This window comes from Balaenoptera physalus, assembly GCF_965194825.1.
Source record: "Balaenoptera physalus genome assembly, chromosome: 21".
NCBI lineage: Eukaryota > Metazoa > Chordata > Mammalia > Artiodactyla > Balaenopteridae > Balaenoptera > Balaenoptera physalus.
The window spans coordinates 14,290,756-14,318,331 of NC_138902.1; the positions used below are offsets into that span (position 1 = coordinate 14,290,756).

A 27,576-nucleotide genomic window follows, 5' to 3' on the forward strand; every position below is an offset into this window, starting at 1 on the left:
AGAGCAGTGTTATTGAAATATAATTCACATACCATACAATTCACTGATTTAAGGTGTAAATTCAATGACTTTTAGTATATTCACAGAGTTTGTGCAACCATCGCCCCAATGAATTTTAGAACATTTTCATCACCTCCCCAAAACCTCTCATATCTTTTATCAGGCACTCCGCTTCCCACCTCACCCACTCCCCTACCCTGAGCAACCATTAATCTACTTTCTGCCACTATAGATTTCCCTATTCTGGACTTTCCTATGGATGAAAATATATAATATGAGGCATTTGTGTCTGGCTTCTTTCACTTAGCTTAATGTTTTCAAGGTTCATCCATGTTGTAGCAGTACTTTATCACCTTTATTGACAAACAATAGTCCATCGTAAGGATGCACGCCATTTTATTCATCCGTTCATGATTTAATGGCTTTTTGGATTGTTTCCAATTTTTAATTATTGTGACTAATGCTGCTATAGAATTGTAGAATTTTAAACCCAGAAAGTATCGCATGGCTTATTCAGCCCATTCGCTCTCAATTTACAGATATTCTACCGAAGTGTCAGAAAAGGTAGGTGAATGGGCCATGTCTTACTGCTTTTCAGATGCAAAACTTGAACTAGAACTCAGGTCTTCTAATTATTGTATGATTGCTATTTCTATCTCCATCAAGAGCTGGCAAAGCTTTAGGAAGAGGGCCTTGAGCTTACTGTTATATCAGATGCAATGGTGCGTAAGAGCCAGTCTCTGTAATCCCAGCAGCATACAGTTGAATGAAACAGTGATTGTGTCTGATTTTATTCGTCTCTGAGACACTTCTCTGAGTGCAGCACACATAATGAGTATATAATAGGAAATTGCATAATTGGTACCTTGAAAGATCTGAACTCATGGGGCGTAAACACACAAGCAACTTTGTGTTTGATTTTTATTTTTCCTTTAAGCCTGTTCACTGTGGTAGTTTTTCCCATTCTCCTAGATAAAAACTTGGGTAGGCCCCAAGTAATGAAAAGACCTGGAGTTTCTTTATGTCACAAAACCGTCTCGATTCAGTTCTGGGAATGCCAAAGCTATGCACTGGTGAAAGTTTCCATCTTCACCAGAAGTAGCCTTCTCTCCCACCTAAGGCAACAGGCCAGCAATGTGCAGGGAGTGGGGAGAGGGTCCAAGGGGAGCTGGAACGTTCTGATAATGCTGTAAGGACACAGTCTGTGTTCTCTGGGGCCGGCAGAGGTCTTCACACCTCTTTCTTTCATGGCTGTCTTTGGAGGTTCTTTAGAGACCTTCTCTCCCGTGTCACAGGGTGACCACTGTTCTCTTGACATGGATGATTTGCACTTTTTTGTGCAAATCACTTTCTCCTTCCTTAGCCTCTGGGAACATAGCAATAGAAGCCAGATTGCCCCTCCTGATGGCCCTATTGGAAGTTTTATGGATGGCACACATCTAGGTCACTGGAAATACTCATGTATCAACTGCCCCCAAAATGTCAAACCCAACACAGCCTCTCTTCATCTCTTCTATCAGCAGCAGGTGGCCAGTGCTTAGTTCACCCTTTGTATTTCTCAGAGAGTTGACTCTGTCCCTCTTCCCACGCTGCCACATGTATTTAGTGCTCTGGCCAGTTTCTTTCACGTTCCTCTCTTGACTTGAGGTGGTAGGAGAATGTTTCTCCCACCTGGGGTGTTTGTGTGTCTGAGGTAGTCAACAGAACTCCAATCACAGCTCTTTACAAGGAAACATTCCTGAACATTCCTTCCTCAAGCTTTTTACTGTAAATGTGGGCAAGTGGTTTAAGAGTTATGGATCTGCTTAAAACAAAAACAAAAACAAAGCAAAAACAGAAGAAGAAAGAACATCCAATGAAATAAAATCTTTGAAATTTTGCATCTTGGTTTGTTACCTTACCTTGGAATAGCATATTTATTATATCTTGGTGCCTTAAATGTAATTTCCAATGTAACATCTGGTTATGCTTTTAAATTGCCTGGAAGGCAGGGTGATATAATAAAAGGAACACTGGTCTAGGGCGGTACCAGCTGTCATGTATGGAACTCGACTTTATACCAAACACCATACTAAATAATTTGTAAACATTATCTCAGTAACTTCTTATAACAAGTCAATGATACACCTTTCGTGATCTTCATTTAATAAAGCGGGGAATTAAATCTCCAAAGTGTATCATTTGGAACAGTATGCTAAATGTATCATTTAGTTGGATGCTTTCAATGAAAGAAACAGAACACCACCACCCCCCCCTCCAAATTGTCTTAAACAACAGAAACAAGTACTATTTACATAATCCAAAGGTAGGACAACTCCAGTGTCGGTTAACTTAATGGCTCAAAGATGTGCCCAGCATCTGGGTTCTTTTCGTAGCTCTGTTCTGCATCCCTGGCGTTTAAGCCTAAGCTTTCATGATCACAGGATAGTTGCCACATTTTAGAAATCACATCTAGATTAGACAACGCTTAGGAGAAGAAGAGCTGTCTCTCCCCTTTAGGAAAAACTTTTCCCAAATCCCCACCCAGCAACTGAGCAAAATGGCATTCTGCAGCAAGAAAGAAAGTGGAAGATGTACTTTAGATGTGGGGTGGGCAACCTTAGCCACAGGCCTTACACAACTTGCCTTAAATCATTGGAGTGGGATTTGAATCTAGGTTTGTCTGGCTCCAAAGCATATGCTCTTGTGAAGAGCTTTACCATATGCTGCTGTAGCCTCTATATCCAGAGGGATAGGTAATTTGGGTTCTATTCCTTGTAGTTATGTAACTTTAATGGATTGTTAACTTCTCAGATCCTCAGTTCTCTCAACTATAAAATCAGAGAGTTGTGTTCTGGTGACGGTCTATTTGTTTTATAATTACAGTGGGACTGACGGTACCTTGTACCATACTTTAAAAGAAAAAAATACTTAAGAGTGCATGACTTTAGGTCTTTAACTAGACTGGTCATTGTCCTGCAAGTTTAAAAAAACAAAACAAAACGTGTTTCAGTTATTATGATTTTCTGTGTACTTTCTGTGATGAATCAATACGTAATATTGCCAAATAGCTCAGAAGCTTTAGCCAAATAGCCAAATACTCAGAAGCTTTGTCAAAACCCATAGAATGTGCAACATGAAGAGTGAACCCTAATGTAAACCCTGGACTTTGGGTGATGATGTGTCAGCGTAGGTTCATGGATTGTGACAAAGGTACCACACCAATGAAGGATGTTGATAGTGGCAGAGGCTGTGCATTTGTAGAGGGAAGAGGGTCTGTGGCAATGCCCTGTACTTTCCACTCAGCTTTGTTGTGAATGGAAAACTGCTCTAGAAATAATGTCTGTTAATTATACATCATAATTAAATGTTGCTGAGTCTTTTAATTTGTCATTGGTGGTCATCCCCACCACGTAAATCAGTTTGTGGAATGTACAGCTTTAGGATGGCTTGAGGAAGCATGGTATGGTCAAGCCTCAAGGTCAAATCATGGCCAGCACCTAGTTATATAGTTATACAGGCTATACCTCACCCACTACACGGGTAACTTTCTCATAGACTGTGATATGATTTGTCTCCTCTGGAATTTTGCAACCTGGCAGCCTTTGTGCAAATCCATCCTCCTTTAGCTAACTGGCTCTATGACTTTGATCCATATAGTTAAGCTTTTCAAATCCTTGCTATTTCATTTCCTATAAAATTGGGATGACATAGACTCCACAGAGCATATGAAGAAATGCCCCAAAGAGATCATTTCTATGTGGAGCAGAGATCTATTAAGATAAATGATGTCCAGTCTAATGTCCATTTGCCAGAAATGTCATTTACCCATCAGGGTAAATCTTCTTTTTTCCCTTAAGCTGGAATTGGAAACTTCTTGGAAGAAGAGACTCAAATCTTCTGTTAAAAAACAAACAAACAAAAAAACACACAATAAACAAAAAACTAAGCTTGGTGAGTGAGTTGCATTACCAGGAATACAGGAATAAAGAATAAAGACAGAAAGTGATATTCCAAGAGGAATTCCAGCTACCAATTTGAGATATGAACTACAAACCAGGCACCAAGAGTTCTAAGCTATGCCCTGATTTCTCCACATTTGTTACTTTTGATATTATCTGTTGCTTTTTCTTTCAGAGAGTCACAGTTAAAACCTTCACTGTGAAGTGTCTTGCTGCCTGCCTAGGAGCGGCTGAGCACATTACAGCCCGCTTTAAGAAGAGACCCACAAAGATTAGGTGATGGTAGCCTAGCAGGAGGGAAAGGGAAGCAGGCTAAGTATGAGTAGATGGTTTGCACCTGGAAAGAAAGAGGTTCCTTGGTAGCCCTAGAGAGGAAAGTCACACATATGTGAAAATGTCCAGTACTTAGTGAGGTCTCAGTAAAGGTGATTTCCTCCCCTTGAAAGACAATACCATCGGTTTCTTAGAAAATGCTTTTTGATCTTCCTAATTGGACTATGCATTCTTAAATGTGAGATAAATTCCCTTGTCTTCGGTGATATTCCAGTTTTGTTTTTATATAAAATGTCTTCTCGTGATTTGCCAGAATAACAGAACAGAGTTGTTATATCTATAATCCAGTGGCAATTTTTTATTTTAAACTAGTCCAAATGGAGGGTAGAATTAGTCACTATTTGGAGCCTAATTCTTTTAAAATAATCAACTCATGCTGGATAAAGAAGTAAATCAGCGGAACAAGAAAGATAGTGTCTTTCCTGTTTGACTCAAATGCTGACAACCCTCCCTAATTACAAGCTAAGGAAGTATCAGTATTGAAAGGCAGTCTCTCTTCTCATCCCAGTCTGAAGAAACTTTATTTATTATGCACATATTTCTTTCCTAGGAGAAGCAACCATTTGTTTAAAGAGATACCCTGCTAGGATGAATTCTGCTTAGATTGACTGAGGAAGTAAAAAGCAAATCCATACAATTTTATCAGGGACTTCAAGCAAAATTTGACAAAAGTAATTTACCCACAGATAAACAAGAGGTAACTGTATTGGAAATACTACGTTGAAAAACCTCCAAATTATTGCAAAAATGATTGAATGATATTGGCAACTGGGCATGGGTGTCATTCAGTCCTTACCAATGGATGAAATCTCAACTTTTTTTTTTTTAATTAAAAAAAAAGGAAAACCAACACTTAGAGAATTTAAGAATCAAATCCATCAAATCTTTATTGATTCTCGGGAACCTGGAAGCAGGCACGAATTTCAATATGAGCCAAACAACGACCCTCAATATTAATCCTGTACTTCTTCAACCCACACACACTCTTTGCCAATAAATACATTCTTAAGGATGTTGATGCAATGAACACATAGGTGCTGAGCTCTACTGTGTACCATTCACTGTGTTAGGCGCTGGGGATGGATACAGGTGTTGGTTAAGACAGACTCCGTCCCTTCTTGTGGAACACTTATCTTCCTTGGGAAGACAGACAAGAAACAAGTAAACAGACCACAAATAATAACACAAATATAAATTATTTGTTAACAAACGAGGGACTATGGTTACGAGTGAGCATACAGGGAGGGTCTTTCTGATGATTTGGCCTTTCTTAGACCTAAATGATCAGAGGAAGCTGAGATTCAGAGGATCTGCTTAGGTAAGGAAAAGGATAACTTTTTTTTTTTTTTCAAGGTAAATCTTTATTGGTGAACCTCGGGGCTTGAACATAGCTTGGTGATCACGTTGAATTCCTTCACATTAAAATGAAGAAATTCAATTCTGGAAACTGTTACTTCTACGAGGTCATTTTAGTTATTTTCATGTTTTAAACGATTTGCATCGCTGTTTCAGGCTTAATAAGAAGGTGAAATATGTCTCTGATGCTCTCTTTCCTTCTGTTCTTCATCCTCATTCTGAGTGACCAGAAGCCTCATGTATCCCTCATTTTCCATGGTGCTTCACCCAGGCTTTCTCTGCTCTCCCAAACCTCTCCAGGCAGAACACAATTCTTTTGTTCTACTATGGATAACGCATCTGACATTAGCAAAAGGATAACTTTTAAAGATAAATCATGAGTTTACTTTATGCAATTCTAAAAACCTCTCTTTAGAGTGTCCTGTAGGTTAGTAAGCCTTAAATGTTAGCACGTGTCTGAATCACCTCCTACAAGCCTCGTTGAAACAGATCCCTGGGCTTCACCTTCAAAGGTTCTGATTTCGTAGGTCTTGGGTAGGTCTAGACATCTGCATTGTTAACAAATTCCCAGATGGCGGTGGTTGCTACTGGCTTTTGGACCACACTTTGAGTAGCTACAGGACAAATGCTTATCGTCAACAAATTGCAGAGCGGTACAGGTTAACAAAATTATGGTATGTCATGCTTGTGTTAATATTGCTTACAAAGCATTTGCACATAGGTTATCTCATTTGAGCTGTATAATTGCCATACGATGAAGAAAGGGCAAGTGATTTTGTCACTGTATTATTTGTTCATTTAGTCATTCATTCATTCAACACGTTTTGGGATGCTATAAGATCATCAGCACTACACAAGAGGTGCTGGAAATATGGCGGTAAGCAAAACAGACACAGAGCTCAGGGTTCAGAAGGACAGATAGACATAAAGCCAATTGTCCCATAATATTTCTGAAATACATATACAACACTCACATTACATAGATAAGTAGCATGAAGAAAATGTGCTTAGAGAAAGTAAACCAGAAGAAAACTGTTTTATATCATACAGTCCAGAAATGCCTCTCTGAACCTTCCTGGGTTATGCAGTTAGTAGGTGAGAAAGTCACGGCAAGCTCCAAATCCCAGTACGACTTCCCCTCGACCCCTGCTGCCTCTCAAGATGCACAAGGTCAGGAAATCACAAAGTCAGGAAAAGGATAAGGCATTCAGATCAGGAAGTGCTACTGTCTGGGGCTGAATCTAAGGAAGACCCACACCCCTGGACGGGGATGGGACTCGCCATGTGCAAGAGACCTACCAAGAGCAAGTCATCAGGTCGAGTAGCCAGAGATACGTTATCAGTGAGTGTACGGGCTCTCACCTGATTATCCGGAAGCACACAACCCAAATGTCATCAAAAGAGAGAGGAAACGAAAAAAAAAATTGTTTTTAGACTCTCCCACATATGAGAATATTTTCTACCATATTGGTGCTTATCATTTCCCTTATACAGTTCTCAGGTTCACAGAGGTTAAATAACTTAGGCAAGTTCATACATTGTGGCAAAATGGGGTAAAAATCCATCTCCGTCTGACAATAGAGTCAGCTCAGAGTCAAGTAGATTCAGAACTCTAAGGAAAAGTCAGCGACTCCCAGGGGACCTGGCTTTGAGCTAAACTCTTGTGTCTGATACTAGAGTCAGATGGAGACCAATCTGAGAATTTATTTCAGGGATTTTCAAGTACTTGTGGGCAGAACCACGGGGATGTACTTGAAAGTGATGCTAGGACCAATGCCGAAAGAATCTGATCCAGCAAGTCTGGATTTGTCTCTGAAATATGTACAATAAACACACACTCACACACATACACATATATGTATATATACATTTTTACAAAACTAGTTTCCCAGATCATTCTTAAACCCAGTTAGGTTCTTTTCCACCAACTGAGCTGTTTTCAAGCCTGAGGGTAGAGCAGAAAAGTAGGTCAATATGGCTAGAACAAGTACAGAAATAGAAAATAAAGACATATTTTAACATTTTCATGAGTAAATAAAATTATTATCATTTCATGCCATACATGAAATGTTCAAAAATCCCATGCTTATCAAACTTAGAGATAACATTTCTAAGAAGCTCGATACTGGGCAAGACTGCCCTAACAGATCTCAATTCTCTTGTCGTCCTGACGGATCGGTCTCTATAAATTGATTTTTTAATGTATTTTTTTCTGGGACTTTATCTCTTAAAACCATATTACCTTAAGTTTATATAGCTGAGAACTGCCCTTGGTACTGTGATCACCATGGTGTAAAGTATGGTGGATATATAGACATGATTAAACCTTTAACGAACTCCTCTTTTTTCACTCCTAAGGCCATGAAATAGAAGAGATTGCTAAGTATCAAGTGACTATCAGAGAACAGGTAAGAGTTCTCGAAAACAAAATACCTGATTGTAAAAGTGAGAGAATCTTATGGAAGAATTAGAACATAGAGTTGAGGAAATTTCTCAGGAAATAGGTTGAAAAATGCAGTAAAAAGTAGGAAAAAAATTAGAAAATCAAATCCAGAATGTCCCTTATCCAGCTAATAGGGGTTCCATAAAGAGAATAGACAAAATGGACAGGAGGACATTTATGAAAGGAATCATGCAAGCACATTTTCTAGAACCGAAGAACATGAGTTTCTAAATTTAAATCTCACCAAGTATCAAGCAGGGAATTAAAAAACAAATAGAAAGCTGCTACATTATCATGAAAAGTCACTGAGGATAGAGATCTTACAAGATTTCAGAACAATAAAAATTGTTTAAAAACGAATACCATTAATCAGAAGAGGAATGAACTCCTCAAAACCTGGAAAATACCATCCTAATCATTTTGAAGTAACGATATTGAACCTAGAATTCTACACAAGCTGTCAATCAAGCATGATGCTAGAAGAAAGGCAGTTGCATACAGGCAAGGTGTCAAAAAAGTATATTCTGTGAGCACTTTCTGTGGAAGTTACCGGAAAACATGTTCTTACAACAAGAAAAGAAAAAAGAAAGAGGAAGATATGGGATTCCCAAAACCGGGAACCCTGTATGGTCTTCCTGCAAAACTGGAATGTAACCAATGAAGAAAGAACACTTTGCCAAACTTTTTATTTTATTTTTATTTAATTTTATTTTATTGTTATGTAGAGAGTCATTGGTCAGGAAAAGCTCCCTTGGAAAAACAGTTTTACCATAGAGGCTTCTTTCAAGCGATAAGTATCATGAAAAGAGAAGAGATGAAAAATAAATGAAGGTATTATTAATTTCTGGAAAAAATTGGTTTCTGGAAAGAAACAAAAATCTGGTCAAGAAAAGAAGTGAAATTGGAGGAGTCCCATAGCTCAGTTCCTAGTAGTTTGGGATCATAATTATGTATTCACTTACTATAGAATTACCTGTAAATGTGGGATTGGGCAAAGGAGGAGGAGGTAGGAGAATGGCTTGCTTATTGAACACATACTGTGCGCTGGAGACCGTTCTGGATGCTTTACACGTTCTCATCCATTTAACTCACAACCACCCATTGAGAAAGGTGCAGGTCTTATGTCCATTACACATACAAGGAACCTGAGGTACAGAGAGAAAGGAACCTCTTCCGGGTCACACAGCTGGGAAGTGCTGACCCCAAGGTCTAAGCCCAAGCCACCCGGCTCCACTGGTATTGCTTCCAACTTCTACCCTGGATTGTCCCTCAAGTCAGTTAGCACATCAGCAAGCAATAGATTATTTCTATAAATGGAAAGCAGGAAATTATTAAAGAAGCATCTCATTTAGAATTATGAAGGTCAATCTCCAAAAGACAGCTCAGCTAAAGAGTTTGCCTCTGAGGATCACGGCTGGAAGGTTTGAGAGCGTTTGGTCAGGGAAAGCTGTTTTTCATTGAAAGCCTTTCCATACGTGTTTACTTATATGCTTGTATGACTTTGATGAAAGTGAAAATGAATTATTAAAAAAAAAAGTTTTCAACTAGGATTTCAGAATCTTGTTTCCAAGACTGAATTCCACTTATAATCAGCTGTTACTAAAATTATCTGCATTTGAGTTTACCCACTTTATCTCTAAAGTGCTTTCAAGTCATGCTCATTTACAATTATGCTAAAAACTCATGACAGGATGAGGGCTGGGTGGGAACACGTGACGGTCATAGAAAATATGGGTAAGTTCCTCCCATGTAGTGATGTGTAAAATGGGGAAACACCATCTGAGTACAGCCTGTGTACAGTCTGGAAACATCATGAACATGACAGTGGACAGTAATGATGGTTGTTGTCAAGGCCACCACCTTCCCATCCCCCATCAATGCCATATCTCCCTCCTACCTTGATACCATGTCAGAAGTAGTATTTTGGGCAGCATGAATCCTGCAATTCTTTTGTCCTTGACCTAAACAGGAAAACTCAAATTAGACTCTGATTTAAAGTTATGCGCTAGAGAACTCTTTTGGGTGAAGAAATCCAGTTGAGAGAATTATTCATGTTTGAAACATGAACAGTAGAGTTAATAATCTGCTGATCACTTGGGGAAAAAATAGCTGAGGTTGATAGCCAATTGAATGTTTAAAAAAACCTCAGAAAAAAAGGAATATCTCATATTCTTACAGCTGAATTATTTGTGCCTCTTACATGGAGTGCTTCAAGCCTATTTATAAGCATGAAAAATAAGCAACAAAGTAGAAAACATATGTTTCGATGGAGTAGGCTTGTTGGACAAATCCTAAGAGAGGATCTGAAAGAATAATAATGATTCATAGACAGACATTCCAGAACGATTTAAATGTCTAGTTCTAGAATAGAGCGGAAACTGAATAAGAATATTGGTCATAAGACACCAATTTTCTTTTAACTAAGGGAAAAGGGACAATATACCAGATAATAAAAACTTCCTAAGACAAATCCAAGAGCACCCAATTTTTTTTTAAATCAAAGAGAACTGAGCAATAGCTTATAGAGATTAGGCACTTAAAGGGACAGCCTACATTCTAACTATTTAAGGAAATGAGACACAGAGAGATGAATTCGCTTGCTCATGGTCACGCAGATAGTGAGTGGCAAAGCCAGAATTCAACCCAGCTCTTCAGATGCTCATCGATCAATGAAGAGAGACATCATGCTGGACATATTTGTGCAGAGTTGAAGATATGGAGAAGCTAATTACAGGTTCAAAGCCCATGGGTTGCACCAGTCGCTGCAGGTGCTGGGAATTGCTGAGCTGTAGCGTTGCCGTGGGAGAGGGTCAGAGAGAACGCAACCAGGAAGATGCTTTATGCAAGCATTTCTGGAAACTTGACTACATAGGTATTAGAAGCAAGGGACTTGAATTTGCAAGGCTCCAATAATGTGTTTATTGAGATTTATTTTCATGCCGTAAATAAATATGTAATTTTATACCAAATTTTTTTAAAGAAGTCATCTTTAAAATCTAATTCAGGCCCCGCAGAACCCATATGAACTGCATATGGACCTTCATTGAATGTCATTATTATCTTTATTACCTAACTATTACCTCAAGTTACCTGAAACATTAAAAATTAAAATGCTTATTTACATTACAAAACGCCATTTTGTGCTTTTGTAAAGGGCCAAATAATAAATATTTTAGGCTTTGTGGCATCACACAATCTCTGTCACAACTACTCCACTGTATCTTTGCAGCCTGAAAGCCCCATGGACCATACATGAATGAATGAGTGTGGCTGTGTTCTAATAAAACTTTATTTACAAAAGCAGGCAGAGGGCCAGATTTAGCTCACAGGCCGCAGTGTGCCACCCCTCGATCTAAAGTGACTTTAAATCAGATTTCTCCACCTCAGCGCTAAGGACAAGGGATATTCTGGCCAGATAATTCTTTGTTGTAAGTGGCTGTCCTGAGCATGTGGTTAGCAATGTCCCTGACCTCCATCCACTAAATAGCAGTAGTAGCCCCACCTCCTCCCCGCGGTTGTGACAACCCAAAATGTCTCCAGACATTGTTTAGTGTGTCCTGGGAGACAAAATCACCCCCCATTGAGAATCACTGCTTTGAATTAATGGAGTTTCAAAATGTGTGTGTTGGGGGCTGGAGGGGTGGAGGAGAGGCGTTCATGTCTGAATAACCTGTGGGACTTGCTCTCAGGACATCCTCTAATGCACCTCCCCCGCTAAAGATTCTAGAACACCTGAGGGTGATCTCCTGGGCTGCCATGGGCAAGTCCTGCTGGTGATTCAGAAACACAACTGTGCCTTCATCTGTGGATAATGACTTTGGTTTATTTCAAAAATATTAGATGCCCAGCAACTCATAAAACTGAGGCTCCCCTGTTTGTAACTAAGACATTTGACTGCTTGGTTTGATATTTTACATAACCCATCACCTCTAAAAATCTACGGGGTATCTGAGGAAACTTTATTGTTGAATATTTTACACGGTCTTTTACTTTTTCATTCAAGATGGCATAGTAATCACATCTGTGGTAGGGTACATGGGGAATGCCTCAGATTCTGTAATGGTTGATCCCTTGCGAAATCCAGTTCAATGTTCTTGGTAATTCTGTACCTTCAGAAGGAAGCAAACACAGAGCTGACAGGATCGTCCACTGTATCAGGAGATTGTAAAACAGGGACGGGGAGAAAGCAGTCTCTGGGGTAGTTTCTGTGCTCCTTTAACATGGGAAGAGCAGAAGGGCAAACAAACGCTGGGGTAGTCTCTGCCCAGCTTGGTTTGCTTTCTGCTTCTGAGGGAAAAGGTACTCGTGTTTGCCTTTCATCTTTTTTTTTATATATATAATTTTATTTTATTTATTTTTGGCTGCGTTGGGTCTTCGTTGCTGCGCTGGGGCTTTCACTAGTTGCAGCGTGAGGGGTCTACTCTTCCTTGCGGTGCATGGGTTTCTCATTGTGGTGGCTTCTTTTGTTGTAGCATGCGGGCTTCAGTAGTTGTGGCATGCGGGCTCAGTAGTTGTGGCGCACGGGCTTAGTTGCTCCGCGGCATGTGGGATCTTCCCGGACCAGGGCTCGAACCTGTGTCCCCTGCATTGGCAGGTGGATTCTTAACCACTGTGCCACCAGGGAAGTCCCGCCTTTCATCTTTGACAGACTGCGAGGGAGTCATGGGCAGTAGGGGCTGAGGGTGTTTTGGGCGCCGTGGGCAGGGTGCCTGGCACCAACGGGTCACTCGACCACCACTTTCTAAATCAGGTTTAGCCTTAACAACCCCGCTGTTCAGAGGCATTCCTCCCACAGAAAAATGAAAAGCTTTTATCCTCCTGCTCTTAAAAATGTCCTTTCATCATCAATCTTTACACATTTGATTGCAGGGCTCTCAATTCCTTAAGTAAATTAATTAGGGATAATTCAATATTTGGTAATAAGATCTGCCGTTCTGCTCCTTACAGTTTCTTAGGCAAATGCTCCATAATTGAGCTTAAATGAACAGCTCCATTAATTCTGATCCGGTGTCAAATGGGCCCAAACAGCATGGGGTACTCAAGCAGACACAGGAGAACAGGAGCCAGAGAAAGAACAATCCCTCTTAAATATTTAGTCCCGCTGCTTCCCAGTTGTGCCTCCCCTACATATTTCCATCCTTAGAGGAATCACACCTTCTAGAATTTGAAAGACTCTTCATGGAGAAATGTGGTCCTTAAGGAAATTTATTCTCTCTGGGTAACAGGAGTGCTGTTTGGACTCTTGCAAACCAGCAGGAGAGAAGCACGTGGATGGCATTATAGCTCTTATTCAAGGATTCTCATTTGAAAGGCACCTACAGAAAAACTCTATTTCCCAGGGACCAGATGCCTCTGAACTTAAGATACAGTTTTTCCTAACTCATGTACATAGCAAACCAAGAAGAAAGTTTGACCGTGTGCAACCAAATTCATCTGTATCAGAAAGCACACAACTTATACGCAACTTGGTATATATGTATCTATATATATACACATACACACACATATATTTACACACATGTATGTGTGTTTGGCAACTGAATTTTTCACCCAGTAAAGTGCACGCCATTGATTATCGTCTGACTTTTTTAGCAAGCATACTGACTGCGTTAGGGGCATTGCTCCATCTCTATATAATGTCTTTCTTTAGCAACTTAGGAGAGAGTCTTCCTGTGATTGAAGAAAAGGAAGGAAGGAAGGAAGGAAGGAAGGAAGGAAGGAAGGAAGGAAGGAAGGGAGGGAGGGGAAGAAAGAAAGAAAGAAAGAAAGAAAGAAAGAAAGAAAGAAAGAAAGAAAGAAAGAAAGAAAGAAGGAAAGAAAGAAAGAAAGAAAGAAAGAAAGAAAGAAAGAGGGAGAGAGAGAGAAAGAAAGAAAGAAAGAGAAAGAAAGAAAGAAAGAAAGAAAGAAAGAAAGAAAGAAAGAAAAGAAAGGAAGGAAGGAAGGAAGGAAAGAAGAAAAGAAAAGAAAAAGGGACAAATGAAGGCCTAGGAGTGCAAGTTCTAATCTCCACTTCACTGCAGACGCTTTACCTACATGTAAAATGAAATTAATGATAACATTTTCCATATCAGAGAAGAGGATAAGATGAAGTGAGAAGAGCGACTTTTAAAACTACAAAGCACTTGCAAACTCAAAGCCGAAGTATAGACCACTGTGAAGAGTGGTGTACCTGTATACAACCAAAGCCAGAAAAGGTAGATGAGGTGAAGCTTGCGCTTACATAAACCTTATTCTCAATCCATCCTTGTCTACGCTTGCGTGGAGCCTTCATCTTCATACCCCCAAATGCTTCTTTCCGAACTTGAGCAACCATTACTCTAAAATGTTCATCTTACCATCCTTTTTCCCACATAACCCGCATCGCTGTCAGCATACACTGGCAAGAGTTTTTAACGTGACTCACAAGGCTTCTGACTGCTTGAGCCGTACCTGATTCAGTGGTTTCACCCCCCCCTGCTCCCGCTCCCTTGAACTTTAGTCTCTAGCAATCCCAACAGCTTTTCGTTCCCTGAACACACTGTGCCATTGTTACTATGCCCGTGCTGTTGTGAAACTTCTCCTTTTGCTTGCAATGCCCTTCTGCTCTAAACCTGCCTGGGAGACTAGTAACCCTCCTGCACTTCATCACCGGCTCTTATTCTGTGAAGCTTCTGCGCTCTAGACAAGCTGAATCATCACCCTTCCCTTGTGCCACCACTCTCTTTTGTATACGTTTATTTTTTCCATTCTGATTTGTTTACCTATTTACTTTCCTGTCTAGACTCCAATAGCCTTGAAACCATAGAGCAGGGGTCCCCAACCCCCGGACTGGTATCGGTCTGCGGCCTGTTAGGAACCGGGCTGCACAGCAGGAGGTGACCAGCAGGCAAGCAAGAGAAGCTTCATCTGCCTCTCCCCATCACTGCCCATCGCTCGCCTTACTTCCGGAACCATCGCTGGCATTACCGCCTGAACACCCACCCCTACCCCCGCCTCTGTCCGTGGAAAAATTGTCTTCCATGAAACTGGTCCCTGGTGCCAAAAAGGTCGGGGACTGCTGCCACAGAACCATCTAATTCAACCTTGATGCCAAGTGCCTGCCCAGTGTCTGACACGTAGAAGATGCTCAATGTTTGTTGAGAGAATGAATGAAGGAAGGGAGGAAGGGAGTTCATGCCTAAGCTTTAGGTTATCTGTCTGCTCCCAATGTCTTTCATGTTATGGTTACATAGTTTACATTCTTTTCCATGTGCATCTTCACCCCTTTGTCCCCCAAACCACTAAACCTCTGCCTTTTGTCAATTTCCCCCAGAAAATAACGTCTTGAGTCTTCATTCTTCCATATTCTTTTACAGTCTTCAGTTTTCCCCCCAGGGTTAGTCAGGACATTTTACTTACCAAAGATTCCTAGGGCTTGTTGGAGGAATGCAGGATTCCCAGAACCCAAGAAAGAAAGAGGACAGGATGAGGAAGGTGGTAGGAGAAAAAAGAACGTCCCACACAAAAAGGGGTGAAGAATGAATAGCAAGAGCTAGCATGATTACTACATCCATGGGCTGAGGACGGGATAGACGTAGTTTAACTCTCGACATTATAGTCATAATGCTGTCTACCCCCTAATTACAATAGTTATTATGTAAGTCCTTTAAACAGCATCTTCAATCTAGTGAAGTTGTATTTACTCATCCAAACACAGACATTTATAAATACTGCTTAAGAAACGAAAACCAAAAAAAAAACAAAACTAGCCATCGTAACCTCCAGTCCCCGCAAATAAAACCTTTTCCTTGGATCAGTTAAACCAACACACTAATCACAAAGATCAAGTAATGTCTTCTTCTAGTTATAGAACTAACCTAGTCACCAAACTGAGTCACTTCACGACCATATGAATAACACTCTTGTGTAGAAAATTCACAAAAACATTTTGACCTCAAAGTTTTAAGTACATGCACCCCCTCTGGTTTCTAAACATTGCATCTTTGACATAGTCAATTTATACCTATTCAATTTCTACTGATTTCGCTCTTTTAATAAGAAACCTCTAAGTTAGATATTACGGCTTATATTCATTTGATATCCATACCCAAATATTGATCAAAGACTTAATAGAAACATCATAATTCATAGACCCGGTAAAATATTTAACCTGGAAAGGACCTTAGAAATCATCTGATCCAACCCTCTGATTCTACAGACTGAAAAATGGAAAGGAAGAGCGCTTCATTATCTTATTTAAAGTCATGCATTGGGAGAAATGGGGTGAAATTCAGATCTCCTGAAGCTGAGGTCAGGATATTTTCCCTTAAATCACAGGGCACAGAACGAAACACATGAAATACTGAACAACATGCAGAGTTTACACATATACGTAGATGGAAAGACGAATATTTACTGCTAAATAATTAACTCAGCTGTTGCTTCTAGCATAAAAATAAAAGACTGTAACTTTAGTAGAATCTTTTTATTAGATACAATCTCAACATACTTCTTGATAACTCAGTATACTTCATCATGTATATTATTTTATATATATACACATATGAAACAATAATATATAATAAAATATATAAATATATTTCATATATATATATATTGCATTTTAGGGAATTTTAAAAGGGCAAAAAGTGAATACAAGTGTTAGTGTTGCTTCATGAGTGCGGTCAGCATCCCTAGAGCCAATGACGTGTTTCTTTCCTGTGACTGAGTTGGAAAGGGCGCCCTCTTGTGTTCCTTCAGTGTCATAGATTCTTTTGCCTTACAAACAACCTCCCCTTCTTTAAGAATTCCCTCTGTCCCTCCCCAGAGAGGAAATGGGCATTTGAAACATAAAATAGCCCTCCTGTCACTCACATCTGCATGCTACATGTACCAAGGATAAATCAAACCATACATGTGAATAGCTAGTCTTCATATTTATTCCTGACTTTGTTGGCTGTATTCACCATCGTAATTGCTTTCCACCCAGTCTGGAATACACAGTACAACTGTAATTTAAGAAAAGAAGAAGAAAAAACAGAAGACTACTTTCTTTTATGCACAAATGTATTGCTACTGGAAGATGTTATTTCATTGGATTTCCAGGAGTGGTATCAGGCCAAGCTTACTCTATTCCTTAGTGGACCATTAGCAATCAATTTGTTAACTTAGTTAATGCATTAATCCAGTCAATAAATCCTTTTGAAGCCTCTAAGTTTCCCAAAGCAACATGTTAGTAGTGTGCAGAATATAAAAAAGAAGAAACTACATCTGTCCTCAAGGAACTTACCATAAATTAGAAGATAAAAGTTCTGATCACAAGTGAAATAAGACAACTTTCCTAAAGTGACCCACAGATGCTGTAAGAGTTCAGAGGAAGAAAACTCCTGCTTAGCTCTGGAGATCAGGGAAGGCTTTATGCAGAATCTGGCTTGTCACTAGGCTTTCAGAAGTTAGATGTGGGCTTTGGCAAAGAATCCCATGGACAAAAAAAAAAAAAAAAAAAGGAAAAGGTGGAGCTGAAAATGGAATCAATTCTGGACTTGTTGGAATAAGAACATGTACAGAGAAGCCACTGTTGGGCCAGGAGGTGGCCTCGAGTCTTTGCAAGGAGGCTGTGACAACACAAAAGAAGACCTCACTAATCTCAGCATCCTGAGTGCACAGGAACCAAACGCATGACCTTGGTTCTATATGCAGCATCATATTCTTCCAATCACCTGCGCAAACAGAACGAGGAGGACGATTCAGAGACACGTGGACCGTAATGCCGCACAGTGACATTTTGAATACCAGGCCTGATGGCTTATCTGCCCCTAGCTCTGCTTGGATGTCACATTTTTGCAAGCGACATCTTCAAGCTACATTCCAATGTCAGTTATCTGCACTAAGGAAACAGAACGGTGCAACAGATCATCCAGTGGTCCTTCCTCTTAGCCTTTGGAATGCATTACAATGGGAGTTTGAAGAAGAGAATTCTTTCTTCCCAATTCATTTTTTTCAGACCCATATGAAAATGAACATGCCCTCCCTTCTAAATACATCAGACTGTCTGGTACTAAAGATTTTCATGAACAGTCTGCAGAGGGAATGATCCACTATCACTAATGGACATCACTTAACTACTGTCACATTTATCTAATTACATTATCTCACATTAACAAAATGTAACATTTTTATGTAAGCACCAGGATGTCACCTCCTAATCTCTGGCCTGGATCCATCTGAACCCCACTGGGATGAAACTCTAGTTTAACATCTGAGCTCACCGCATCCTTGAGACGGTGTCCTTGGACAATCTCTTCAACATGTTTATTTCCTCATTCTACTGTGATTGTATTTTAGTTTCCTGGGTATCAACATTTAATGTGTTTTTTCACATTTGGCAAACACTTCTATTCTCCTTCACTTTCCATTAGATGCCTCCTCCACACCTCTTTCCCCCCCAGTGGCAGGGCACCTTTGAGTGTGGTCCATATACATTCAAGCTGAGGGGTGGTCTTGGGTTAATATCACTGATAAACAAAGGGGGGCCACTTTCAAGACATGAACCAAAACTGACTCTTTGTTTACCTTAAAGGAATAGGCTAAGTTCCTCTACATAATACCACACAGTCATCTTCTCCTGATCCCCAGCCAGCGTCACAAGCAACCTGTTTCCTCCCTGAGAAATTGCGGCAGAAATTGCGGCATGAAAAGGATTCCAGGTGCCTGGCAAGGACAGACGCAACACCTTCTGCAACACGGCTGCCCTCTAACGGCTGACCCAGCGAAGTGCCCTACGGTGGAGGATTCACGCGTCCTGATGGGAAGCTGCAGCTGAGAAGCAAAAAGACTCAGCCTTTGAGAAACAATTTAGGTTCAGTTCAAATGGAGATGAGAAGAAGAGGAAGTGGTACCAGTTCCCTGATATTCCTCTCGGAATCCCCATCCCCATCACCATGACCACAAAAATCAGTTATCACATCTGAGAGGTGGTGTATATTCTGGGGTAGCATGGAATCATTGGTCAGTCCAGGCAAACAGACAGACATACACATACATACATATCTACATACACAGAGGAATTTATTTCAGATGTTCTTGGGAAAAAGTAAACCTTGCAAGTAGGACAACGAATGTTTATTTTATATTTGGAAAGATTTGGGATATAATTGCATTCTATACTAATTCTTAGAATGAACAAAATTTGGATTTTTTTAAAAGCCTGATTTTTCAAACTGATCGTAGGATAGCAAGATGCAACGCTGATCACCCCAGGTTTAACTGGAACTCAGCAATCATAGAAGATCAGTTTGTAAAACATTGAATAGATACCTCAGTTTTCCCAAGGGCCTCGCTCATGCTTTGATGTTCAAATCATTCCCTTTTGAATAATCCATCAGGTCCAGATCCCCTTCCATTTTCTCCAGTCTTCAAGTGGAGTATCTCTCCCAGACCCACATTCATCGGCGCCAATGTGTTTGTGATTCCAGCAGTTTCTGAGAGCCACACTCATTAACTACATGTAATCTGCCTTTTTGAAATATGGGTAGTTTTACTGTGCAATTTTATTAGACAGGGAGAGTTGAGTCCATTTTAATTTTATAAGTGATCAGTTTCTAAATGAATATTTTCATGTAGAACAGCTTTTCCTTCCCCCAGGAAATGAATTCCAGATAATTACTTCACAGAAATAGAGGACTCTCAATGTTCTCTAGATGGCTGATTTGACATTAGCTGGATATGGAGACCTGGACTTGGAAGGCTTTCTTCATTGCATTGCCTTCCCCTATTTCAGCAGAGACATTCCCAGCGCAATCGGACACTGGGAATTTGGGGATAACTTCCTGGTCATTATGGTGAAGTAACAAATGGCACATCGGTGCTTCATAGCTCAGGAAACATGGTGTAAGATTGGATGGAGTTCAGAATTGGTCTCATTATCATTCGCCGAGGGTTGTTTATTGGCATAATGACAGTCACGCATTTATGCCCAAAAATGAATAAACAGAGCAGCTTCCTATAGTCACCATGATCATCATTTCCACTGCCCAAGGGGGGCAGTGGAGGAAGCAGAGGGCCATCTCTGTGAAGACAGTACAAGCCTTAAGCGCCGAGGATATTATCCGGAATCAAGATTTAACGAAGGTTAGTTGTTTCCGTTTTCCTTCGGGGATGAGGAGGTTTACATTTTTATCATAACCAACGTTGGCTCCAATTGTGAGCTAAACAAAGTTTTCGTCTTCTGGGATACCTTTTCATTACCTTGTTAAAAAGAACCAAAACCCTTATACCACTTGGTCCTGTGTGGCTTAGTCTCAGAGCTATGAAACAGTCAATAAAACACAAAAGGAGTTCACATCTTTTGCTTGCTTTTCTTAAAAAGCCTAAAGAGGATGCAAACACACAGTTCAAGGCAACCTCATAAAACTCCCTTATTCCTTCCCAGGCCTTCCATCATATTCGGCAGCTAAGACGCTCTTCTCTTAAAAGCCCCCAAACAGGGCTTCCCTGGTGGCGAAGTGGTTAAGAATCAGCCTACCAATGCAGGGGACACGGGTTCGAGCCCTGGTCCAGGAAGATCTCACATGTCATGGAGCAACTAAGCCCATGCACCACAACTACTGAGCCTGCTCTGTAGAGCTTGTGAGCCACAACTACTGAGTCTGTGTGCCACAACTACTGAAGCCCACGCACCTAGAGCCCATGCTCCGCAACAGGAGAAGCTACCGCAATGAGAAGCCCGCACAGGGCAACGAAGACCCAATGCAGCTAAAAATTAAATAGATTAAATAAATTAAAGAAAAAATAAATAAAGTCCCCAAACAAAATGATTCTCTGCTCCAGCTCTTATAACTTGGGTCTCCTCTGCCTTTTCTTTCTGTGTTATTTACTTCAATTGATACCTTCCAAGTCCTCCTCCTTTTCCTCTAGTGTCTTGAATTCTCTTTTAACTAGGTTCCCAATTTTTGCTTTATAAAAACTCAAGTCTGGTAGAGACCGAAGAAGAGGGCAGAAGCCCTCTGAGGATGGGAAAGAAGGTGAGGAGGCAAAAATCAAACTCTCTTTGGAAGAGATTGGGGGTGACTGGAAGTCTGGGAACACTGCAAAGTTAATCACGGTCGTCGCAGCTAAACGTACATCAGATGTACAGGAGTAACGGTCATTAGTGGCTGAGCACGCTGGTGGGGCCCCACTGCCTTCACTCCCGGTACAGGTGAAAGAGAAGCCAGCACAGAGTCTGCACGGCAACAGAGAGCAGCAAATACGAATGTCCAGACAACCTCCTCTGCTTGACTCAGCTCTGTGCCCCTGTGGATGAAAAACTGGAGCCCTTAACACCCTGCACCGTGATTGCTCAAACTGTGGAAGTGTGTGTGTGTGTGTGTGTGTGTGTGTGTGTGTAAAAAGACACACTAAGTCACGAATTAGACAATGTCAGGCTTGGAAAGACCCTGCTAGAGATTATTTCACTTACACCCATCCTCACCCGTTGTTTTAAAGGTAAGAAGTCAGAGGCCCAGAAAGATTGTGATTTGCTCGTGGAAAATCAGAATTTCCTGAATTCAGATTCCTTAGCTCCTAGGACACAAAGCTGAAGTGCAGGTCTGTCCCCACTGGGACCACTGGAGGATGGTATCAATGAAAGGGGTAGCACGGGCACCGATAGGCCGTGTTTGCAGAGACATCCTGTTTGCACATCTCTGGGCCTCCAGCCCCTCTGCTTAGACATCCAGGAAGGTGCTGAGCCTGGTGCCAGAGAATCAGCATAACCCTCCCAGTAACCCTTACCTCTAAGCGGAAGGTGGGAAGCAAAGGTGTCGCCCTTATGCAAAGGCTCCAAGATCTCTGGTAGAGCCCAGTGACTGTCTTTCCTTTAACACAGAAAAGGGTGGACTTCCCTGGTGGTCCAGCGGTTAAGAGTCTGTGCTCCCCATGCAGGGGTCATGGGTTTGATCCCTGGTCAGGGAACTAAGATCCCACGTGTTGTGTGGCACGGACAAAAAAAAAAACAAAAACAAAAACCAGAAAAGGGAAACTTGAAACTCAAAACCTAGGTTTTATAAAAATTTGCCACTCTCCTATAAATGAATCTGCTGCCCGCAGAAACCTGCAAAGCATTTTCCTTCATCCCTAGAGCAGCTCAGATCATCTCTCGGTATCCTTTAATTTCATGCCACATTCCTTAACCGAATATTAGATTTCCCCCTTGAAGAGACAGTAATAAATCACCGAGGAGAGAACTGGCAGTTCTTATGAAAAAAACCGGAGGTACAAATTAGAAGTGGACACCTTTCTCGTCTTGTCATTCCAGCCCTGGGCACAGCTATGCGGCCTCAGCTGCCCCACGGAGGCTGCTCTGTGCCCTTGACTCTGAGGCCCTGCAGAGTTCTGGTGCCATTGCTACTGCTGCCGGTGTTGGGCTGTTTATTTGTTTATTTTTGTGTTCTTGCTGTTTTGCTCTCACAGGAACAGGTGTGGGCGTTTCAGTTTGCTTGTTCGCCTCAGAATCATTTTGATTGAAGTCCATCATGATGACAGCAAACAGATCTACTGTGGCAGCAGCCAAGCTTTGATGTTTGCTTTGATGCCATTGTTCTAGCAAGACTTCATTTTTTTTAACTTTTCAGAATAACCCTATTACATCCCATGTAGATTTATTGTTATGCTGCACAATTGTATAATATATACTCCTCAGTTTCCAAAAATCCTGCTATTTTGTAAATAAGAAAACAATACAGTATCCAGCTGCCTGCCAAACCATTGACTTCATAACACATGTCAAATGCTTTTTGCATATACAATTGGGAACTATGTTTACAATCAATCCCTTGTTGCCATTCTGAAGACAAAGGAGAGAATTTGCTTTCTATTTAAGGACAAGGCACATGTGTGTCTTAAGGGCACACTGCAAAAAAGCGAGGAGAATTTCTCCTTAGCTTCCTTTTAGCATCGCATGGAGAGAACTGGATTAAGCTGACACTCTGGGGATAAACAGAAAACATTCAGGTGAGTGAAGTGGAACTTGAAAAAAATCAGAATGAGGAGATTAATCTGCTTGGTTCACACTCTGTTTCATAAGCGCTCATTTTCAGCAGCTCAAACTCTTAAGGGAGTTTTTGTCACTGGGATGAGGGCTTCATCTCAACAGGTCAGCTGTTGCATCACAGGTAGAGTGTTACCTGGGGTAGCAAAGAATCAGTCACTCCTGATGTTTTAGGGATCCTGAGCCTTGACTGAGATAACTACCCACACCCATGACAAAAGCTGAGGAAATCAAAACGTGGGTCTGGAATTCTGTGAAGCAGCAATGGCTAGACTTCACTGGATGACCACCGTGAGTTACCTACGTCTGTGATCCTTCACTGGGTGAACTGGCCCCGTGGGGAGGCAAGGTGAGCAACTATCTGTGGAATTTATTAGAGACTGACAGATACTCACTGAAAAGAAAACCAAATTTTTAAAAAGTGCCAGCTATGCAAATAATTTAAGAGACATTGACAATGATGAAGTAGATGGTTATTGACATGAAAAGATGACCCCAAGAGGAAATTGGTCTGAGGTGGGACCTGGGTGTGGGTCATTTTCTGAAGCTCCATAGGCGATGATCTTGGTCTTCAGGGCTGACAACCTCGGCTGCAGAACTTTTAGCTTCGTGATGGGAACAGAACCCAAAGCTCCACCTATAGACCAGATATTGGCTGAGGGAAACAGCACTTCACCAAGCCCAAATGTTCCCCCAGCATCTCTGTAGACAGAAGAGAATATAACAAAATAAAACAGTCTAAAGCAGAACGTAAGGGATTTGGAGTAGATAGAAGGAGAAACCTTCAGAAGGAAGGAGGTTAGATATTAAAATGTATTACCTCAGGGAAATTGTGCCACATCGTTTTCCGGAGAGTTTCACAACGAGGATGAATTCCCATCTGTCTTGGATATGTTTCTACTGGAATGCCTACATGGTACTGGAGAGGAGAGCTCATTCTTTCAGACAGGGCTGAATTCTGCACTCATTCATTCAAAACAAATCAAGCGTTTCCCACGTGCCTTATAATATCCTAAAGGAGACCACTCAGTTTGATGAATTATTTGGGTGTGTGAGTTGTGTCAGGTCCTGTTTGTAAAACCAGTACAGTATAGAGAGACAGTACAGTATTTGGGCTAAGGATGTTTCCTCTGGAGCCAAACTGCTTGGTTTCAGTTTTTCCACCTATTAGCAGATAGGCATGTCCCCTACTGTATCTATCAGTTTACCTGTAATGATGATGATGATGGTGGTGGTTATGATGATAGTACCGTCCACAGAGAGTTATTCTAAGAGTTCAGTGAGCTAACGTATGTAAAGCACTTAGACCATGCCTGAAACACAGTAGACACTTATATAAAGATTAGATTTTTTAATTAAAATTCATTTTAGGTTGCTTAAGTCATAGAAGACACATTATATTTTTAACTGCAAAATTAAATATATGCTCTTTTTTTGTGTTTTTTAAGCTAGTATAAAGTACAACTCATCCTTGGATTAGCAGAATCTTAAGAGTTTGAAGGAAATAGGGAAACTGTGTAAAGGAATTGCTCTCAAACACAGCTGCGCGTTGGAATCACAGGGGGAAATTTTAAACATACTGATACTCAGACCCAATCACAGACAGTGCAATCAAATACGAGCTCTTTTTTTTTAAAGCTCTACTTGTCATTCCAAAGTCTAACAAAGGTTGCAGGCTACTGGGTGGGAAACATCCTCCTTGAAATTCAGACATTTCTTCAACAACCTCTTTTTAATATTTCCGTTGACAGTGAACTCACTACTTCACATAAAATTGAATGTCCCCTTAAGTTTAGGTACCACTAAGCAGATAATTCAGACTGAAAAAATTCAGAGTTTTCTTTTCGAATCCCTCACCTCCTCGAATTGTTGGCAGAAGGTTTGCTCAATCAAGTGATAAAGGCCAAATATAATGAAATATTTCTGTAAAATCTCTAACCTTTTACTACTGTCACAGTTAAATGGAACAAAATACTTTTCAAAGCAAATCGAATTCATTTGCAATATATAACACAACTATTATGAGTTTAAATGAAATTCATAAGATGGCATTCCTGTTTTGAGAGTTATTTGAGAATTGGCCTCCACATGAACAATTTTACACATTTCTTTTAAAATGATATTATTCTTTTATTACTAGTTGTTTAATAAGCTATAGCCAAGAACCAGCATCAGACACTGGCTACAAACATTAATAAATACAAAACCAAAAGCTGGGTTGAGACTTTGAATTTTCTCAATATTCCACAGCTTTTTCTTTGTCCTGAATTACTGATTGTATTGAAGATTCTATTAACAATTAAGCTGATGTACAATTGACCTAATTTTTAAATAGACTTAATATATAAGAATCTTGAGTTGTAATTCAGGTCAGTTAAGGAGTTAAGGGATGGGGTGAGGGTGAGAGGTTCATTATGGAATTTTTTTGAAAAAGTGAGTTTTTCTAGCTTATTTAAGATGTGACTTACTTTACCAGAATTGTCCATATACAATTTCTGAAGACACTGACTGAGTAAACCAAGACCTGCCAACAGCTGAGAATTCTTGTGCAGTGATCACTCTTGAAATATCAGTGAGTAATGCATTTAGGCTGGCTTCGAGGACAGAAATGAGAGGAGACCAGGGCCATCAAAGGTTGGATTCCATTAATTAAATGAGAATAGCCCATCCGTGTCAGTGTGGTTCAGAGGAGGGGCAGAAGCCCACGGTTCTCGTGAATGACACCTACAAGGGCAACCTCAAGGACATTGCAGCTCACAGGAATCCTGCCGGTGAGGTCTGTGAGAGGTGATTGTTGCAATATCCTCAGCAAAAGTACTACAGAATTTTTATTTTTCATGGCAAAATATCAGTGGGCCAAGGGTTATGAGCACCAATGATACAAGTAATGACAACCCTTGTTAATGTGTGTCTATAAACACAGTTTTTTCTCCAGAACCTTTAAAGCACAGCTTTCAGGTCTGGTCTTATCTTTTCTCGTTATTATCATTAAAGTATATCTTGGAACAATTTTTGGATTCTAGCTCATTGTATTTCCAGCTAAAGTGGCAGAGAGCAAAGGAGCTGGAATTAATACAATGAAATAGAATGAATGCAAGTGAGAAGGCACGTATAATAATGTTGAGTGGAAAGAAATTGATTGTGGTTTTAAACATTTCAATGGGCTTTTTTTTTTTTTTCCTAAATGCTAAAATAAATCCTTACAGGATACCCATTTTGGTTTTTGGGTTTTTTTTTGTAAATTCAATGTCTCAGGTTCTTTTCAGTCCAGTATAAAAAAATTCAATTTTTATGATTTTTCCCCAAAAATACACAGGCAAACATTAGTGATGCTCATTTAGATTTATAGAATGCCATTCTCTGACATAACACACTCTCAGTTTATCCTCACAGCACTGAAAAAAAAAAAAAAAAAAGGATTTTAAAGCAAAACGACTCTGGTCCTCTTCTTAATTTTCTTTTAATTGATCTGAACTTCGGAAAGACTCCTAAGCTTTGCCCTGTGTTTCTTTATCCAGGTTATATATTAAGTTTCTTCCAGCTGTAACATTTTATAAATCTCTACTTTGGAGGGCGTTAACATGGTGGTGAAGGCTTTCAGTAACTTGCTCAGGGTCACATATTTAGACAGAGGTAAAGAAGGACTCAGGTCCCCCGAATCAAATTCCAAAGTGTCCTCCCTAGGCTTGATTGCTTATTATTGGGAATGTGAAAAACAGATCTTGGTTAACTTCACTATTATTTTCTTTTACTTTTGGACTAAAGAAATCTGTTTAAAGTCACACTTGAATATTTGACTGTGACATTTGACTGGCAACGATGTGTTTCAAGTAAACAGCGAACACCAGAGTTTTGCATTTAGTTGTGAGAATTAGGGGAGAAAGATTTCTACTCTGACCCAAAGCCACCAACTGCCACCATAGTCTGCTATCTCTTGGGTTGGCACTGTTTACTAAAAACAGTGATTCCATTCATGCTAAAGGAGTAGAACCTGATGAATCCTAATTCTCCAAGGCCAAAGAGAAAAGCTCACCTAGATGATTGAAGGTTTCTCGGAGTTTTACTGTTTGTCTATTTGTATTTTTTTAGCTCTAATTTATTTTGTATTATTGTGTATGTTCACAACCTAGTGTATTTGATTTCAATGACATGAATGTTTTCTTCAGTATCACTTTTTAAAAAATTGTTTTTTATTGGAGTACAGTTGATTTACAATGTTGTGTTAGTTTCAGGTTAGATTAACCCAAACTTCATGGATTTCTTAAATGGTATGAAGCTTAAAAGCTAACCTTTGAAGAAGAACTAATAATAAGTATTGCCTTCTACTCCCCAAGAAGGAGCCGCATGGGAAGGAGCACATCTTATTCTTCTCTTTATCCCATTACTCAGTTTTCCCCATAGAGCAGAATGGTGAAATATTGGCTTCCAGTGGCCAATGTTAAGTAGGAACTGAGGTCATCACATTGAAAAAGCAAAGGGTCCAGTTGCTGGGTCCTTTGTGGATGGCTTACACTCTC

General features: G+C 40.3%; 1 long non-coding RNA gene across 5 annotated transcripts; it reads right to left on the reverse strand.

Annotated features, from left to right (window-relative positions):
- LOC309651555 lies at positions 1-27,248 on the reverse strand. 5 transcript variants are annotated; one of them, XR_014258229.1, is made up of 4 exons: positions 14,294-27,248; positions 12,064-12,182; positions 9,971-10,034; positions 1-7,575 (listed from the first exon to the last, which is right to left on the reverse strand). It is a non-coding gene; the product is annotated as an uncharacterized lncRNA (long non-coding RNA). The 5 variants fall into 5 exon arrangements; XR_014258230.1 differs by having other exon boundaries at positions 1-9,218; XR_014258228.1 differs by lacking the exon at positions 12,064-12,182 and having other exon boundaries at positions 1-3,879.
- Between the last annotated feature and the right edge of the window lie 328 nt (positions 27,249-27,576).